This window comes from Triticum dicoccoides, chromosome 4A (genome assembly GCF_002162155.2).
Source record: "Triticum dicoccoides isolate Atlit2015 ecotype Zavitan chromosome 4A, WEW_v2.0, whole genome shotgun sequence".
Taxonomy (NCBI): domain Eukaryota; kingdom Viridiplantae; phylum Streptophyta; class Magnoliopsida; order Poales; family Poaceae; genus Triticum; species Triticum dicoccoides.
Genome location: NC_041386.1, coordinates 701,690,076 through 701,710,577, shown reverse-complemented (window position 1 = coordinate 701,710,577; position 20,502 = coordinate 701,690,076).

The following is a 20,502-nucleotide window of genomic DNA, read 5'->3' as shown; positions in this document are numbered from 1 at the left end:
TGTAGGCCGTAGCCTGCCGTGCCACGCGCTCCGCGTCCTCCACCTTCTCCGGCAGAGTCCCTTGCGTCAAGTAGACCTTGAATTCTGCCATCCAGCATTCTTCCTGAGGCTCCAACTCCAGAAGCAGGCGTGCCCCCGAGGCTGGGCCGCAGGCCGGGGCTCCCGAGGCAGGTGGCTGAGGGAGTTCCTCCCTAGGTTGCGTTGTGCTTGATAACGTCGGCGTCGCCGAGGGTTTGAAGAGTCGCTCCTCGAAGACGCCAGGATCCTGAGGTAGCCGCCTGGATGCTCTCTTGGCAATGTCGTCAGCCTCTTGATTGGTACCGCAAGGCACATGCTGCAACTCCAGCCCCCAAAATTGTTTCTTCATCTTGCGGACCTCGGCCAGGTTCGCTTCCATGTGCTCATCCTTTGGCTCGTACACTTTGTTGGAGAAGTTGACAAGGAGTTGCGAGTCACCCTTGATGGTGATTCGTTTTACTCCCAAGGAGATGGCTGCCCTCAAGCCGGCTATCAGGCCCTCATATTCTGCTATGTTGTTGGAGACCTTTTCCCCATGCTGGAAACAGAGCTGCACAGCATAGTAAAGCTTGTCCTGAGTGGGGGATATGAGCACTGCACCAGCCCCTGCGCCCTGCCACGCGAATGCTCCGTCGAAGTACATCACCCAACCATCTGGCGCTCAACTCCCCGGGGAGAGTGACCGTTCCTCGCCCAGTTTGAGCCCTGGCACCTCTGTCCATTCCGCCACAAAATCTGCGAGCGCAGCCCCCTTAATGACCCTGGTAGTGCTGAATTCTAGCTGGAATGCTTGCAGTTCGATGTTCCATTCGGCAACCGTCCCCGCTGAATTGGGGCTCCTGAGCACCCTTTCCAGGGGATAGGCTGAGACGACCTTGATGGGATGGCCCTGAAAGTAGTGCCGCAGCTTGCGCGAGGCTACCAACAGTGCGAGGAGGAGGTTCTGAGGCATTGGGTACCGTGCCTTTGCATCCCGCAGTACCGTACTGGCGAAGTACACCGGATGCTCGACGAGATTGAGGGTGCTGGCGCGGCCCGCGTCCTCTTGAGGCCGGGGCGCCTCCTGGTGCAACGCGGCCCTCAGTCCTCGGTCGCCTGAAGGGGCCTCCTCTGCTCCTGGTGCGCTCTCTTGGCAGGGCTGATCTTTCTCTACTGCGGTCGTTGCCTCTGTGAGGCCTTCTGGGCCCTGTTCTGCCTCGGTCGGGAGTGTGACGGCGGCCGAGGCCTGACGCTCCTTTCAGACTGCTACCAGGGCTGCGCTGGTAGAATAAGGGGTGGCTGCAAGGTAGAGCACCAGGGGCTCTCGAGGGCGAGGGGCCACCATCACCGGGGGGCTGGTAAGGTACCTCTTGAGGTCTTGGAATGCTTTGTCGGCCTCTTCTATCCATTCGAAGGGGCCTTTCCTCTTTATCAGCTTGAAGAAAGGCAGCGCCCGCTCTCCCAGCTTGGAGATGAAACGCCCTAAAGCGGTTACGCGCCCGGTGAGCTTTTGCATTTCCCTGAGGGTCTTTGGCGGGCTGATGTCCTCGATTGCCTTGAACTTCTCTGGGTTAGCCTCAATGCCTCTGTGTGATACGAGGAAGCCTAGGAGCTTGCCCGAGGGGACTCCAAACACGCACTTCTCCGGGTTGAGCCGCAGGTCCACTTTGCTGAGGCTCGCAAAGGTTTCTTCCAGGTCCTGTATCAGGGTCTTCGCCTCTCGAGACTTCACCACAATGTCATCAACGTAAGCTTCAGCGTTCCTCCCAAGCTTTCGCCCCAGAGCGATGTGCATTAACCGCTGGAAGGTTGCGCCTGCATTGTGCAACCTGAACGACATGCAGGTGTAGCAGTATACTCCACATGGGGTTAGGAAGGCCGTCTTCTCCACGTCCTCCACCGCCATTTTGATCTGATGATAGCCCGAGAAGGCATCCAAGAAGCATAGTAGGTCACACTCAGCGGTGGATTCAACGATCTGGTCAATGCGAGGAAGCGGGAATGGATCCTGTGGGCAGGCTTTGTTGAGGTTGGTGAAGTCGACAAACATGCGTTCCTTTCCCCCTTCTTTGGCACGACGACAGGGTTGGCCAGCCAATCTGGGTAGCGAACCTCGCGAATGACCCCTGTTGCTTCTAACTTGCGGCTCTCTTGGACGATGAAGGCCTGCTTCTCTGTGGACTGCCACCGTGCCTTCTGCTTCACAGGGCGCACGTCGGGACACACGTTGAGATGGTGCTGAATTACATCCCTCGGGACTCCTGTTAGCTGATTAGGCTCCCATGCAAACACCTTCCTATTCGCGCGCAGGAAACTGACCAGGGCCTTCTCTTGCTCAGGCTCGAGGTTGGTGCCAATCGTGAAGGTAGCACCGGTGGGATCAGACTCGTCGACTGGTACCTGCTTGGTTTCCGCCTTGTCTTGGCCGAACAACTGCTTCTTCTTGGCCGGCGCAGCCCTTTTGGGCTCGGGGGCGGCTGAGCCGGCGGTCTGCACCACCGCCGCAGTCTTGAAGGCAAGCTTGAGCGCTTGCAACGCATCCTCGGTGTCTCCGGACACGGTAAGGACGCCATTGCTCCCGGGCATCTTCATGAGGTTGTACGATGGGTGAGTTGCAGCCATGAATCGGGCTAGTGCTGGGTAGCCGAGGATGGCGTTGTATGGGAGGCCGATGGGGGCGATGTCGAAGTCGATTAGCTCCATGCGGAAGTTGTCATAGGTGCCGAAGGTCACCGGGAGGCGGATCTATCCCAGGGAGCCGGTGGAACCGCCTCCGATGCCCAAGAAGGGCCTGCTGGGCTGAAGCCGCTCCAGCGGTACGTGAAGGAGGCTGAAGGCTTCCACTGAGAGCACGCTGAGGCCAGCACCACCATTGATGAGGGTCTTGGTGACGTCCACCTGGCAGATGGTGGGGGTGCAAAGCATTGGGAGCGCGCCCAAGGAGGCTGAGTTGGAGGGGTGATCATCCGAGCTAAAGGCCAGATCGGCCTTAGGCGCCGCCCAACCCGGAGGAGCCCCATGCTGCGTGGAGGAGACGCCGATCTGGCGGACGAATGGCTTGATGTGGCGGCCTGAAGGTGGCGCCTGCGAGCCACCTAGGAGAGCTGCAACGACCGAGGGCGCCGGCGCAGCGTACTTGGCGAGGAAGAGGCTGTGCAGCTCCTCCCAAGAGGCCACAGAAGCCGTTGGCAGGTGGAGCAGCCACATGCGCGGGATGCCGGTGAGGGCCATGGGAAACCAGTTATCCATGACCCTATCGTCGCCTCCGGCCTTGAGGACGGCCTCCTCGTACGCCAGCAGGAAAGCCAACGGATCCGCCGTGCCGTTGTAGCGCGGTGGCATCTCCAGCTTGAACTTGTGCGGCCACTGCACCTGCCGCAAGGCGGGGGCCAAGGCTCGGAGCCCCCTGGCCCCGGTGCTGGCGCTGGTAACCGGAGCGGGCGGCGCGTTGCCCATCATGAGGGCGAAGCGCGGTGTAGGTGGAGAGCGGGTCGGCGGAAGGGAAAGCTCCGGTGCACCCCTACCTGGCGCATCAAATGTCGGATTTTGGGTTCTGGCAGACCCTCAAGGTTCGAACTCTGGGGTGCACGTGGAGATCACACCTCCTACCTACTCATGTATTGTCGCCTCGCAAGGGATCTAAACTACACGAAGAACAACACAAGGGACATGAGGTTTATACTAGTTTGGGCCACCATTGTGGTGTAATACCCTACTCTAGTTTGTGGTGTGGTGGATTGCCTCAGGGGCTGATGAACAATACAAAGGAAGTACTGCCTCGCGAGGGGAGGAGTTCTTGTGTTGGTGGTTCTAGCTAAGGCTCGATCGGTCTCTCCCCTCTCAGGATCCGATGCCTCTATACTCCAGTGGCTAGGCCTATTTATATTGCGAGGCCTTGGTCCTCTTCCCAAATATTGAGCGGGAAGGGCGCCAACAATTGGCCATTTTGAAGGGGAACATCTAGTACACTTATCCTGACTAAAGTTGGTCCTCGCCTGCCAAAGACTCTGACGATGACGCCGGCTTGGGCTCCACGATGACCTCCATCCTGCCGTTCTGCTGGTCCTAGTCTTGTTGCACCGAAATGGTTGCCTCTGCTTGATACCCTTGCCTGCGCTTGCCCCCTTTGCACCAAAGAGGAAACATGGACTCTGCGCAGGCCAGCGCCCGCCTGGCTTCGGTCGTCATGGCTTGCGTCAAGGGCACCTCGCGAGGTACCCCACCTTGATCTCTCCGCCTCCTCGTGAGCCAGCCTAATGAGGCTGTGCCTGAGGAAGCTTCCTATCGTCCGCCCCGCGAGCTTGGACCCTCGGGAGGGTCTTGAGCTTGCGTTGATGAAGATGGGCCGTACTGGGCCACTCCTTGAGCCACGCCGCAGGCCGCAGACAGGCAAGTCTGGGTACCCCCGTTCCTAGAACACCGACAATGACCAATTCTTGTCATCTCTCTAAATAGATATAAGTGAAGCAAGAGAGTTTAATTCTTTCTACAAAATATATGCCCATGCTCTAACAAATATAAGTGAAGCAAAAGAGCATTCTACAAATGGCGGTTTTCTATGTGAAGAGAAACAGGCAATCCAAACTTCAAATGATATAAGTGAAGCACATGAAGCATTCTATAAAGCCACACTCAAAAGAATTGAGTGAAGTGCAATGAGCATTCTATAAATCAACCAAGGACTATCTCATACCAGTATGGTGCATAAAATAAAAGTGAAAACTAAATGCAAAAGACGTTTCAAGATTTGCACATATCGCATGAACGAAACGAATCCGAAAACATACCGATACTTGTTGAAGAAAGACGGGATGCCTTCCGGGGCATCCCCAAGCTTAGATGCTTGAGTCTCCTTGAATATTTACTTGGGGTGCCTTGGGCATCCCCAAGCTTGAGCTCTTGCCTATATTCCTTTTCCTCATATCGAGACCTCCTCGATCAAACACTTCATCCACACAAAACTTCAACAGAAAACTCGGTAAGATCCATTAGTATCATAAAGCAAATCACTACTCTAAGTACTGTAGAAAACCAATTCATATTTTGTTTTTGAATTTTTTCTACTGTAATATAGCTTTTCCATGGCTTAATCCACTGATAGAAATTGATAGTTTCATCGAAACAAGTAAACTATGCATCAAAAACAAAATCTGTCAAAAACAGAACAGTCTGTAGCAATCTGAACATTCACTATACTTATGTTACCCCAACAATTCTACCAAAATTAGGAAAAATAAATAATTTGTACATCAAGACAGTGCAAAATGAATCAGAACTGTTTGACGTTCCAGTTAAAAATGTAAATCACGCACTACAGCCAAAGTTTCTGTCCTACACCGTACAAACCAACAAGCATTGTAAACATCCTAAAGGCAAACCTTGGCACATTATTTTTATAATACAATGTAATTGTACAATGGGATAATTATTTTTGATGAAAAGTTTCTGTAATCAAGATTCACAAAGTTTCCATGAGTATGAACAAAGTTCAAGGCTAGCTCCCACTTTAACAATGCTCGTCTTTCTCACTTCGCTTTCCTTTTGGAGAAGTTTTGGGTTCCCCTCTTTATTTTTTTGTTTTTAAACTATATAAAAGCACTCAACACAAATAAATGACTCTCTAAAACTTCCGGGTTGTCTCCCTGGTAGCGCTTTCTTTAAAGCCATTAAGCTAGGCATATAGTGCTCAAGTAATGAATCCACCTGTATCCCAAGGTATATCAAAGACAATTTTAATTAACAATGATTTGTAATTTAGTAGTGAGCACAAAGTAACATATATCATGCAAAAACGAATTCTAAGTCTCTTCCTATGCAATTTCATGTTTAACATAAGGAACTATATCAAGTTCATCTCCATAAGCATAATTCATATTGGCATCTTGGCCACAAGCATAGCAAGCAACATCAAAAAGGGATATTTCAAGAGAATCAACGGGATCATAGCAATCATCATAGCAATCATCCTTCGATAAGCACGGAGGGAAATTAAACAATGTATGAGTTGAAGAGTTACTCTCATTAGAAGGTGTGCACGGGTAGCTAATCCGATCTTCCTCCTTCTGTTCTTCGCTCTCCTCATCATCTTTTTCATCCAATGAGCTCACAATTTCATCAATTTCTTCTTCCATAGCTTCCTGCAAAATATTAGTCTCTTCTTGGACAACGGAGACTTTCTCAATAAATGCATCAATATCGGAATTGAATTCATAATTCTCATAGAAATATTTAAGTATAGAAAAAATTTCAGGTCTATAAACTGAATCATCAAAATCTTCAAACGTTTTAAACATAGATTCAATCTCATAAGCACCCATAAAAGCAGCGAACTCTTCTATTCGTTCCACATCATAGTAATCATATATACCATTAGCATAAGAAGCCAAGGTTTTATCATCATTAAATTTGCATGAAAAGGGAAGGTGTGGAGCCTTCATCCTAGAGCAACAAGTATAATCATATCTCAAGCATAGTTTCCTAGCATACCAATACAACATAGAAATTTTATCCCATAAAAGTTTCCTTTTTGTGTCCAGCGATAATCACTAAAGTATTCATGTTGATGCCACGTGTCTCCCATAACATAATTGAATGGGGTTTTCTCAGGATTATCGAAGTAGTACATAATTTCTTTCACATAACGAGCATCGAGGGTTTCAGGAGGTTCCCCATCTCCATGAGTAGCAATTACACCTAATTTTTTTGGTATTTCGTGGTCCATATCCATAACTAAAGATAGAGAACAACTAAGAACAACAAATAAAAACTACTTATTGATAAAGCAAACAAGCACACACGAGAATATTCACCCCCCGCTATGACTCCCCGGCAACGGCGCCAGAAAAAGGTCTTGATAACCACAAGTGTAGCAGATAATTTTGGCCTCTTTCGATAAGTAAGAGTGTTGAACCCAACGAGGAGCTAAAGGTATAACAAATATTCTCTCAAGTCCTATCTGCCACTGATACGACTCTACGCACGCTTAGTGTTCGCTTTACCTAGAACAAGTATGAAACTAGAAGTACTTTGTAGATGTTGTTGGATAGGTTTGCAAGATAATAAAGAGCACGTAAATAAACTAGGGGCTGTTTAGATAAAGAAGAAATAAAGTAAATACAGCGAGTGTGGAAAAGTGGTGGCAGGAGTTGTGAAATTGTCCCTAACCAATTGACTACTTTACTAGACCGATAGCAAGTTTTATGTGGGAGAGGCATAAGCTAACATACTTTCTCTTCTTGGATCATATGCACTTATGATTGGAACTCTTAGCAAGCATCCGCAACTACTAAGGATCATTAACATAAAACCCAACCATAGCATTAAAGCATCAAGTCCCCTTTATCCCATACGCCACAACCCCCTTACTCGGGTTTATGCTTCTGTCACTCAACCAACCCACTATAAGCGAATCATGAACGTATTGCAACACCCTACAGGGGAATCCCTCACGCTTGCGCAACACGGAGGGCACCATAGGATAGAAACATAACCACAAGCAAATTAAACCAATCATAGCAATTCATCAATCACCGATAGGACATTGAAAATCTACTTAGACATCATTGGATAATAATATGAAGCATAAAGCACCATGTTCAAGTAGAGCGTACAGTGGGTTGCGGGAGAGTGGATGATACGTCCATTTTGCATCATGCTTTTATATCAATATTTATTGCATTATAGGCTGTTATTACATATTATATCTCAATACTTATGGCTATTCTCTCTTATTTTACAAGGTTTACCATGAAGAGGGGAATGTCGGCAGCTGGAATTCTGGCTGGAAAAGGAGCAAACATTGGAAACCTATTCTGCAGTGCTCCAAAAGTCATGAAACTCCATAAAACATATTTTTGATTTATTAAGAATTATTGAGCGAAAGAAGTACATCAGGGGCCCCACACCCTGGCCAGGAGGGTGGGCCCCCCTACTGGCGCGCCCCCTGTCTCCTGGGCCCCCTGTTGGCGCTCCGGTGTCCATCTTCCGCTATATGAAGGCCTTTACCCTGGATAAAATCGTGGGCAAGCTTACGGGACGAAACTCCGCCACCACGAGGCGGAACCTTGGCGGAACCAATCTAGGGCTCTGGCGGAGCTATTCTGCCGGGGACACTTCCCCACTACTAGGGAAAAGCCTAGCAGCAGCGCGGGTTTTGGGCCTATTAGCAGCGCGGGGGCCGACGCTACTAATAAGGCGCTACAGCTAACTTATAGCAGTAGCGCGGGTGCCACCCGCGCTACTACTACGTCCTTTAGTAGTAGCGTGGGTAAAAACCCGCGCTACTACTACCAGCGCGGTTTTTTTTAAATTTTTTCGAAAAAATATTTTGATTTTTTCCCTACTTTTCAAATTTCTGAATTATTTTAACCTCAAATCTCTAATCACCCCTCATCGCTGCTCAATTTAATCTCTAATCACCCCTCATCATTCCAAATCATCTAACTTCCCGGACGGTCACCCATTCTCTCACTACTCCAGCCTGAGCACGCTTAACTTCCGGGTTCTATTCTCCCTCGTTTCCAAGTCTGCACTTGTTGTTTTCCTGACAATAGAAAGATGTCAATCCTATTAACCTCAGGAATTTAGCTTCAGCATGAAGTCACACATTTCACTATTTGAGTTTGAAACTATTGTTCTAAAAAATTAGTAACACTAATATTTCTTGAATAATTAGTTTGACCACAGTTTGACCACAGTTTGACCACAGTTTGGCCATAGTTTGACCAGATTTGACCAAAATTCAAAAAACTAAAATAATTATTTAGTAACACTAATATTCTAGAATAATTAGTTTGACCATTGTTTGACCACAGTTTGACCACACAGTTTGAATTTTTTTTTGATTTTCTCCACTCTAGATCTTAAAAGCCCCGTAACTTTTTTTCTGTTAGGTTTTTGAGGATTTTGAAAATGTTTAACGGGGTTCCCCCGATTAAATTTGAATGTAACTTTTTGAGTAGATGATTTTTCATATAAAAAACTTTTTCATCCGAGTTAGTATGCAAAAGTTATGCCCATTTTTCCAAATTTTCGACAGATTTTGCAAATAAAGTCGAAATTCATATTTGCAAATTTTCCCAACAAATAGACCACATATCACATGGGAAACTTATTTTCTTTTATTTTCTTTTACATTTTCATCATTTTCTTTTATTTTTTTTCAAACTGAAAAGGCGATCCATGGGGGGTGGGGGGTAGAGTTTGAAAATGGGACCTTTTGTAGTAGCGCGGTTTTTTTACCCCCTCGCTACTACTATGGCACCATTTAGGAGTAGCGAGGGCTAAAAACCAACGCTACTGCTATCAAACTTAGTAGTAGCGAGGTTTTAAAAACCCGCGCTACTACTATGGCATGTCCCGGGGGGCACGGTAGAGACCGCTTAGTAGTAGCGAGTGTTAAAAACCCGCGCTACTGCTATCAACTTAGTAGTAGCGAGGTTCAAAAACCTGCGCTACTGGTAAGTAGCAGTAGCAAGGGTTTTTAACCCTCGCTACTAGTAACTTTCTGTGTATAGGCTTTTCCCTAGTAGTGCCCTCTGGGAGGGGGAAATCATCACCAATTTCATCACCAACGATCCTCTCGTCGGAGGGGGTCAATCTCCATCAACATCTTCACCAACACCATCTCCTCTCAAACCCTAGTTCATCTCTTGTATCCAATCTTGTATCCAAAACCACAAATTGGTACCTGTTGGTTGCTAGTAGTGTTGATTACTCCTTGTAGTTGATACTTATTGGTTTACTTGGTGGATGATCATATGTTCAGATCCTTAATGCATATTATTACACTTCTGATTATGAACATGAATATGCTTTGTGAGTAGGTACATTTGTTCCTGAGGACATGGGTGAAGTCTTGCTATTAGTAGTCATGTGAATTTGGTATTCGTTCGATATTTTGATGAGATGTATGTTGTGTTTTCCTCTAGTGGTGTTATGTGAACGTCGACTACATGACACTTCACCATTATTTGGGCCTAGAGGAAGGCATAGGGAAGTAATAAGGAGATGATGGGTTGCTAGAGTGACAGAAGCTTAAACCCTAGTTTATGCGTTGTTTCGTTAGGGGCTGATTTGGATCCATACGTTTCATGCTATGGTCCGGTTTACCTTAATACTTTTGTTGTAGTTGCGGATGCTTGCAATAGGGGTTAATCATAAGTGGGATGCTTGTCCAATTAAGGGCAGTACCCAAGCACCGGCCCACCCACATATCAAATTATCAAAGTACCGAACGCGAATCATATGAACGTGATGAAAACTAGCATGGCGATAATTCCCATGTGTCCTCGGGAGCTCCTTTCTCATTATTAGAAATTGTCCATGCTTATCCTTTGCTACATAAAGGATTGGGCCACGTTGCTGCACTTTATTTACTTTGTTTACTTATTACTTGTTACTATTTATCTTATCACAAAACTATATATCACCTACAATTTCAGTGCTTGCAGAGAAAACCTTACTGAAAACCGCTTATCATTTCCTTCTGCTCCTCGTTGGGTTGGACACTCTTACTTATCAAAAGGACTACGATAGATCCCCTACACTTGTGGGTCATCAAGACTCTTTTCTGGCGCTGTTGCCGGGGAGTGTAGCGCTTTTGGTGAGTAGAACTTGGTAAGGAAACATTTATATAGTGTGCTGAAATTTTCTATTACTTGTTACTATGGAAATTAATCCTTTGAGGGGCTTGTTCGGGGCATCTTCGCCCCGACCAGTAGAGCAAAGAGTTTTTCCTCAACCTACTGAACTTACTGAAAATGTTCACTTTGAAATTCCTTCGGGTATGATAGAGAAACTGCTAGCTAATCCATTTGCAGGAGGTTGAACATTGCATCCTGATTTACACCTTATCTTTGTGGATTATTTAAGCTTGCAGGTATCCCTGATGATGTTGTCAAAAGGAAGGTTTTCCCTTTATCTTTGAAGGGAGATGCATTGACATGGTTTAGGCTATGTGATGATACGGGATCTTGGAATTATAAATGATTGAAGTTGGAATTTCACCAGAAGTTCTACCCTATGCACCTTGTTCATCGTGATCGTAATTACATATATAATTTCTGGCCTCGCGAAGGAGAAAGCATCGCTCAAGCTTGGGGGAGGCTTAAGTCAATGTTATATTCATGCCCCAATCATGAGCTCTCCTGGGAAATGATTATTCAAAATTTTTATGCTCGGCTTTCTCTTAATAATCGCAACCTGCTCGATACTGCCTGTGCTGGTTCTTATATGCTGAAGACTATTGATTTCAAATGGGAGTTATTGGAAAGAATTAAATGCAACTCTGAAGATTGGGGTTCCGACGATGGTAAGGAGTCAGGTATGACACCTAAGTTCGATTGTGTTAAATCTTTTATGGATACCGATGCTTTTTGTGGATTTAGCGCTAATTATGGACTTGACTCTGAGATAGTAGCTTCTTTCTGTGAATCTTTTGCTACTCATGTTGATCTCCCTAAAGAAAAGTAGTTTAAATATAATCCTCCTGTTGAAATGAAAGTAGTTGCTCCTATTACAGTTGAAGAAAAGACTATCACTTATAGTGATCCTATTGTTCCTACTACTTATGTTGAGAAACCACCTTTTCCTGTTAGGATAAAGGATCATGCTAAAGCTTCAACTGTTGTTCGTAAGAGTAATACTAGGACTTATACACCTCATGAGCAAATCAATGTTGAACCTAGTATTGCTATGGGCATGTTATTTATTTCTATGATGAAACTGCTAATATTGCTAGATCTGATACTAAGATACATAGACCTGTCGTAGGCATGCCTGTTATTTCTGTTAAAATAGGAGATCATTGTTATCATGGTTTATGTGATATGGGTGCTAGCGCTAGTGCGATACCTTATGATTTATATAAATAAATTATGCACGACATTGCACCCGTTGAATTAGAAGACATTGATGTTACTATTAAACTTGCTAATAGGGATACTATTAAACCAGTTGGGATTGTTAGAGATGTTGAAGTTTTGTGTGGGAAAGTAAAATACCCTGCTGATTTTCTTGTTCTTGGTACTCCACAAGATGCCTTTTGTCCCATTATTTTTGGTAGACCCTTCTTAAACACTGTTAATGATAGGATTGATTGCGAAAAGGATGTTGTTACGATTGGCTTAGATGATATAACTCATGAGTTTAATTTTGCTAAATTTCGCAGACAACCCCGTGATAAAGAATTATCGAGTAAAGATGAAATAAGTGGTCTTGCTTCTATTGCCATGCCTCCTACTGATCCGTTAGAACAATATTTGCTAGACCATGAAAATGATATGTTTATGAAAGAAAGAAGGGAAATAGATGAAGTATTCCTTAAACAGGAACCTATTTTGAAACATAACCTTCCCGTTGAAATTCTTGGGGATCCCCCTCTACCCAAGGGTGATCCCGTGTTTGAACTCAAACCTTTACCTGATAATCTCAAGTATGCTTACCTTGATGAAAAGAAAATATATCTTGTTATTATTAGTGCTAACCTTTCAGAGCAAGAAGAAGAAATATTATTGAAAACTCTGAAGAAGCACCGAGCTGCTATTGGATATACTCTGGATGATCTTAAGGGCGTTAGTCCCATGTTATGTCAACACAAAATTAGTTTGCAGGAAGGAGCCAAACCAGTTAGAGATCCTCAACGAAGATTGAATCCCAAGATGAAAGAAGTGGTAAGAAAGGAGATACTAAAGCTCCTTGAGGCAGGTATAATTTACCCCGTTGCTAATAGTGAATGGGTAAGCCCTGTCCATTGTGTCCCTAAAAAGGGAGGTATTACTGTTGTTCCTAATGAAAGATGAATTGATTCTGCAAAGAATTATTACAGGTTATAGGATGGTAATTGGTTTTCGTAAATTAAATAAAGCTACTAAGAAAGATCACTACCCTTTACCTTTTATTGATCAAATGCTAGAAAGACTATCCAAACATACACATTTCTGCTTTCTAGATGGTTATTCTGGATTCTCTCAAATACCTGTATCAGCGGAAGATCAATCGGAAACTACTTTTACTTGCCCTTTCGGTACTTTTGCTTATAGACATATGCCTTTTGGTTTATGTAATGCACCTGCTACCTTTCAAAGAAGCATGATGGCTATATTCTCTGATTTTTGTGAAAAGATTTGTGAGGTATTCATGGATGACTTCTCTGTTTATGGATCCTCTTTTGATGATTGCTTGAGCAACCTTGATCGAGTTTTGCAGAGATGCGAAGACACTAGTCTCGTTCTGAATTGGGAAAAGTGCTAATTTATGGTTAATGAAGGCATTGTCTTGGGGCATAATATTTCCGAGAGAGGTATTGAAGTTGATAAAGCCAAAGTTGATGCTATTGAAAAGATGCCATGTCCCAAGGACATAAAAGGTATAAGAAGTTTCCTTGGTCATGCTGGTTTTTATAGTAGGTTCATTAAGGACTTTTCTAAGATCTCTAGGCCTCTGAACAATTTATTGCAAAAAGATATTCCTTTTGTCTTTGATGATGATTGTGTAGAAGCATTTCAAATACTTAAGAAAGCTTTGATCACTGCACCTGTTGTTCAGCCACCTGATTGGAATTTACCTTTTGAAATTATGTGTGATGCTAGTGATTATGCTGTAGGTGTTGTTCTAGGTCAAAGAGTTGATAAGAAATTGAATGTTATCCAGTATGCTAGTAAGACTCTTGATACTACCCAAAAGAATTATGCTACTACTGAAAAAGAATTCTTAGCAGTTGTGTTTGCATGTGATAAGTTTAGACCTTATATTGTTGATTCCAAAGTTACTATTCACACTGATCATGCTGCTATTAAATACCTTATGGAAAAGAAAGTTTCTAAGCCTAGACTCATTAGATGGGTTCTCCTGCTCCAAGAATTTGATTTGCATATTACTGATAGAAAGGGAGCCGAGAACCCCGTTGCAGACAACTTGTCTAGGTTAGAGAATGTTCTTGATGACCCACTGCCTATTGATGATAGCTTTCCTGATGAACAATTAGCGATCGTTAATGCTTCTCGTACTGCTCCATGGTATGCTGATTATGCTAATTATATTGTTGCTAAATTTATACCAGCTAGTTTCACATACCAGCAAAAGAAAAAGTTCTTTTATGATTTAAGACATTACTTTTGGGATGACCCACACCTTTATAAAGAAGGAGTAGATGGTGTTATTAGACGTTGTGTACCTGAGCATGAACAGGAACAAATCCTACGCAAGTGTCACTCTGAATCCTATGGAGAGCACCACGCTGGAGATAGAACTGCCCACAAGGTACTACAATCTTGTTTTTATTGGCCTACTCTCTTCAAAGATGCTCGTAAGTTTGTCTTATCTTGTGATGAATGTCAAAGAATTGGTAATATTAGTAGACGTCAAGAAATGCCTATGAATTATTCTCTTCTTATTGAACCGTTTAATGTTTGGGCTCTGATTATATGGGTCCTTTTCCTGCCTCTAATGGTTATACACATATTTTAGTCGCGGTAGATTACGTTACTAAGTGGGTAGAAGCTATTCCAACTAGTAGTGCTGATCATAACACTTCTATTAAAATGATTAAAGAAGTTATTTTTCCGAGGTTTGGAGTCCCTAGATATCTTATGACTGATGGTGGTTCACATTTTATTCATGGTGCTTTCCGTAAGATGCTTGCTAAGTATGATGTTAATAATAGAATCGCATCTCCTTATCATCCGCAGCCTAGTGGTCAAGTAGAGTTGAGCAACAAAGAGCTCAAGTTAATTTTGCAAAAGACTGTTAATAGATCTAGAAAGAATTGGTCCAAAAAACTGGATGATGCATTATGGGCCTATAGAACTACATACAAAAATCCTATTGGTATGTCCCCATGTAAGATGGTTTATGGAAAAGCATGTCATTTACCTCTTGAACTTGAAAGCATAATGGGCTATTAAAGAGCTCAGTTATGACTTCAAACTTGCCGGTGAGAAGAGGTTGTTTGATATTAGCTCACTTGATGAATGAGAGACCAAGCTTATGAGAATGCCAAGCTATTCAAAGAAAAAATTAAACGCTGGCATGATAACAGGATACAAAAGCGTGAGTTTAACGTAGGAGATTATGTGTTATTATTCAACTCTCGTTTAAGATTTTTTGCAGGAAAGCTTCTCTCTAAATGGGAAGGTCCCTACGTTATCGAGGAGGTCTATCGTTCTGGTGCCATAAAGATTAACAACTTCGAAGGCACAAGTCCGAGGGTGGTAAATGGTCAGAGAATTAAACATTATATTTCTGGTAATCCTATTAATGTTGAAACTAATATTATTGAAACCGTTACCCCGGAGGAATACATAAGGGACACTTTCCAGAATGTTCAAGACTCCGAAAAGGAATAGGTATGTGGTACAGTAAGTAAACCGACTCCAAAACAACTCCAATGGCAATTTTTATCAGTTTTGGATTATTTAAGAATTTTAGAAAGACAAAAGTAGTACGAAAGGGACACAAGGCGCCCACGAGAGTGGAGGGCACGCCCACCCTTACTGAGCGCGCCCCCCTGTCTCGTGGGCACCTCGTGTGCCTCCCGGACTCCGTTTTCTTGCACATTACGTATTTTGGTCGGTAAAAATTCGTTATATATACCCCCAAAGGCTTTGACCACAGTATCACGCAAATATCCTCTGTTTTTGTTTCGAGCTGTTTTCTGTTGCAGATCTAGAGTACCATGGCGTCACCCTCCCCCAACAATGAAGACAAGGATGCTTGGATATTGAAGATAGAGCTGAATAGAGGAGAACCGGAGGAGACCCACAAAGATGAAGGGATCCAGAAGGCCATGGAAGTCCAAGCTCCGTCAATGGAAGAAGAAGACATCCCTCAACTTTTACCTAACCTCTTTACTCCAACAGAGATTGGAGCTTTCAAGATGATAGAGTTAGCTTGCATATAGAACAAGTATCTCACACAGGAGAATATTCTGTTGAAGGATCATATCGCCGGACTCAATGGCAATATCCGCAAGCTGGAGGAGCTTTTACGCTCAATGTGCGACTATCCACCGTCAACAACTCCTACTTCGCCACCTCCGAGGACATAATCACATGGGTATGGGCACTCCCCTTGGTAACTGCCAAGCTTGGGGGAGGTGCCCCGGTATCATATCACCATCACACTCCTACGTTTACCGTTTTTATTTAGTTTGATCCTTTTAGTAGTATCTTGATCTAGTAGATTGAAGTTTTGATATCAAGTAGTTTTGAGTTTTGCTTTGTGATCTCTTTTTGTATTCGAGTCCATGAGCTATCTATAATAAAGATTAGGGTTGAGTCAAGGGCTTTGCTATGTTGCTATGATCTTGAGAAAGTAGAAAGAATTAAAGAGTTCTTATTGATCTTATGGTTAGTGATAACTTCACATATAGAAAGTATGAGGCATGAAAATTGTTGAGAGTTGATAAACGTAGTTTTGGTCATCGTTGCAATTAATAGGAAGTGATAAGGAAAGAGAGGTTCACATATAAATATACTATCTTGGACATCTTTTATGATTGTGAGCACTCGTTAAGTGTGACATGCTAAAAGAGTTGACGTTGGACAAGGAAGACAACGTAATGGTTTATAATTTCTCACATCTCAGTTAAAGTATATTGTCATTGACCTTCCAAACATGTTGAGCTTGCCTTTCCCCCTCATGCTAGCCAAATTCCTAGCACCAAGTAGAGATACTACTTGTGCTTCCATATTCCTTTAAACCCTGTTTTTCCATGAGAGTCCACCATATCTACCTATGGATTGAGTAGATCCTTCAAGTAAGTTGTCATCGGTGCAAGCAATAAAAATTGCTCCTTAAATATGCATGACTTATTAGTGCGGAGAAAATAAGCTTTATACGACCTTGTTATGGAAGCAATAAAAGCAACAGACTGCATAATAAAGCTCCATACACAAGTGGCAATATAAAGTGACGTTCTTTCGTACTAAGATTTTGTGTATCCAACCCTAAAGGCGCATGACAACCTCTGCTTCCCTCTGCGAAGGGCCTATCTTTTACTTTATGTTTTTATTTTATACTTGAGTCAAGGTGATTTTCACCTTTCCCTTTTTCATTTTATCCTTTGGCAAGCTCCTCGTGTTAGAAAGATCATGATATATATATCCAATTGGATGTTCGTTAGCATAGACCATTATTGTTGACATCACCGGAAGGTGAATATGTTGGGAGGCAACACAATAAGCCCCTATCTTTCTCAGTGTCCGGCTGAAACTCCATAACGACAAGTATTGCATGAATGTTAGCAATTATTTAAGACTATGATAGTTGAGTATGTGGACTTGCTGAAAAGCTCTGTTGTTGACTCTTTCTGATGTTATGAAAAATTGTGATTGCTGCAATGACTAAGATTATAGTTTGTTAGTTCTCAATGAAGTTTTTGAACCATACTTGATATTGTGAATGGATTGTTACTTGAGCATAAGAAATCATATGATGGAATCTATATATGTTGCTGTATAAGAATAATCATGATGCCCTCATGTCTGTATTTTATTTTTATCGACACCTCTATCTCTAAACATGTGGACATATTTTTTGATATCGGCTTCTGCTTGAGGACAAGCGAGGTCTAAGCTTGGGGGAGTTGATACGTCCATTTTGCATCATGCTTTTATATCAATATTTATTGCATTATGTGCTGTTATTACATATTATATCTCAATACTTATGGCTATTCTCTCTTATTTTACAAGGTTTACCATGAAGAGGGGGAATGCCGGCAGCTGGAATTCTGGCTGGAAAAGGAGCAAACATTGGAAACCTATTCTGCACTGCTCCAAAAGTCCTGAAACTCTATAAAACATATTTTTGGATTTATTAAGAATTATTGAGCGAAAGAAGTACATCAAGGGGCCCACACCCTGGCCAGGAGAGGGGGGGGGGGCGCCCCCCCTACTGGGCGCGCCCACTGTCTCCTGGGCCCCCTGGTGGCCCTCCGGTGTCCATCTTCCGCTATATGAAGGCCTTTACCCTAGAAAAAATTGTGGGCAAATTTACGGGACGAAACTCCGCCGCCACGAGGAGGAACCTTGGTGGAACCAATCTAGGGCTCTGGCGGAGCTGTTCTGCCGGGGACACTTCCCTCCGGGAGGGGGAAATCATCACCAATGTCATCACCAACGATCCTCTCGTCGGAGGGGGTCAATCTCCATCAACTTCTGCACCAGCACCATCTCCTCTCAAACCCTAGTTCATCTTTTGTATCCAATCTTGTATCCAAAACCACAAATTGGTACATGTGGGTTGCTAGTAGTGTTGATTACTCCTTGTAGTTGATACTTATTGGTTTACTTGGTGGATGATCATATGTTCAGATCCTTAATGCATATTATTACACCTCTTATTATGAACATGAATATGCTTTGTGAGTAGTTACGTTTGTTCCTAAGGACATGGGTGAAGTCTTGCTATTAGTAGTCATGTGAATTTGGTATTCGTTCGATATTTTGATGAGATGTATGTTGTGTTTTCCTCTAGTGGTGTTATGTGAACGTCGACTACATGACACTTCACCATTATTTGGGCCTAGAGGAAGGCATAGGGAAGTAATAAGGAGATGATGGGTTGCTAGAGTGACAGAAGCTTAAACCCTAGTTTATGCGTTGTTTCGTTAGGGGCTGATTTGGATCCATATGTTTCATGCTATGGTCCGGTTTACCTTAATACTTTTGTTGTAGTTGCGGATGCTTGCAACAGGGGTTAATCATAAGTGGGATGCTTTTCCAATTAAGGGCAGTACCCAAGCACCGGCCCACCCACATATCAAATTATCAAATTACCGAACGCGAATCATATGAACGTGATGAAAACTAGCATGACGATAATTCCCATGTGTCCTCGGGAGCTCCTTTCTCATTATTAGAAATTGTCCAGGCTTATCCTTTTCTACATAAAGGATTGGGCCACGTTGCTGCACTTTATTTACTTTGTTTACTTATTACTTGTTACTATTTATCTTATCACAAAACTATATACACCTACAATTTCAGTGCTTGCAGAGAAAACCTTACTGAAAACCGCTTATCATTTCCTTCTGCTCCTCGTTGGGTTGGACACTCTTACTTATCAAAAGGACTATGATAGATCCCCTACACTTGTGGGTCATCAAGACTCTTTTCTGGCGCCGTTGCCGGGGAGTGTAGCGCTTTTGGTGAGTAGAACTTGGTAAGGAAACATTTATATAGTGTGCTGAAATTTTCTGTTACTTGTTACTATGGAAATTAATCCTTTGAGGGGCTTGTTCGGGGCATCTTCGCCCCGACCAGTAGAGCAAAGAGTTGCTCCTCAACCCACTGAACCTACTGAAAATGTTCACTTTGAAATTCCTTCGGGTATGATAGAGAAACTGCTAGCTAATCCATTTGCAGGAGTTGGAACATTGCATCCTGATTTACACCTTATCTTTGTGGATGAAGTTTGTGGATTTTTTTAGCTTGCAGGTATCCCCGATGATGTTTCAAAAGGAAGGTCTTCCCTTTATCTTTGAAGGGAGATGCATTGACATGGTTTAGGCCATATGATGATATGAATCTTGGAATTATAAACGATTGAAGTTGGAATTTCACCAGAAGTTCTACCCTATGCACCTTGTTCATCGTGATCGTAATTACATATATAATTTCTGGCCTCGCGAAGGAGAAAGCATCGCTCAAGTTTGGGGGAGGCTTAAGTAAATGTTATATTCATGCCCCAATCATGAGCTCTCCCGGGAAATGATTATTCAAAATTTTTATGCTCGGCTTTCTCTTAATAATCGCAACCTGCTCGATACTTCCTGTGCTGGTTCTTATATGCTGAAGACTATTGATTTCAAATGGGAGTTATTGGAAAGAATTGAATGCAACTCTGAAGATTGGGGTTCCGACGATGGTAAGGAGTCAGGTATGACACCTAAGTTCGATTGTGTTAAATCTTTTATGGATACCGATGCTTTTCGTGGATTTAGCGCTAATTATGGACTTGACTCTGAGATAGTAGCTTATTTCTGTGAATCTTTTGCTACTCACATTGATCTCCCTAAAGAAAAGTAGTTTAAATATAATCCTCCTGTTGAAATGAAAGTAGTTGCTCCTATTACAGTTGAAGAAAAGACTATCACTTATAGTGATCCTATTGTTCCTACTACTTATGTTGAGAAACCACCTTTTCCTGTTAGGATAAAGGATCATGCTAAAGCTTCAACTGTTGTTCGTAAGAGTAATACTAGGACTTATACACCTCATGAGCAAATCAATGTTGAACCTAGTATTGCTATGGGCATGTTATTTATTTCTGTGATGAAACTGCTAATATTGCTAGATCTGATACTAAGATACATAGACATGTCGTAGGCATGCCTGTTATTTCTGTTAAAATAGGAGATCATTGTTATCATGGTTTATGTGATATGGGTGCTAGCGCTAGTGCGATACCTTATGATTTATATAAATAAATTATGCACGACATTGCACCCATTGAATTAGAAGACATTGATGTTACTATTAAACTTGCTAATAGGGATACTAT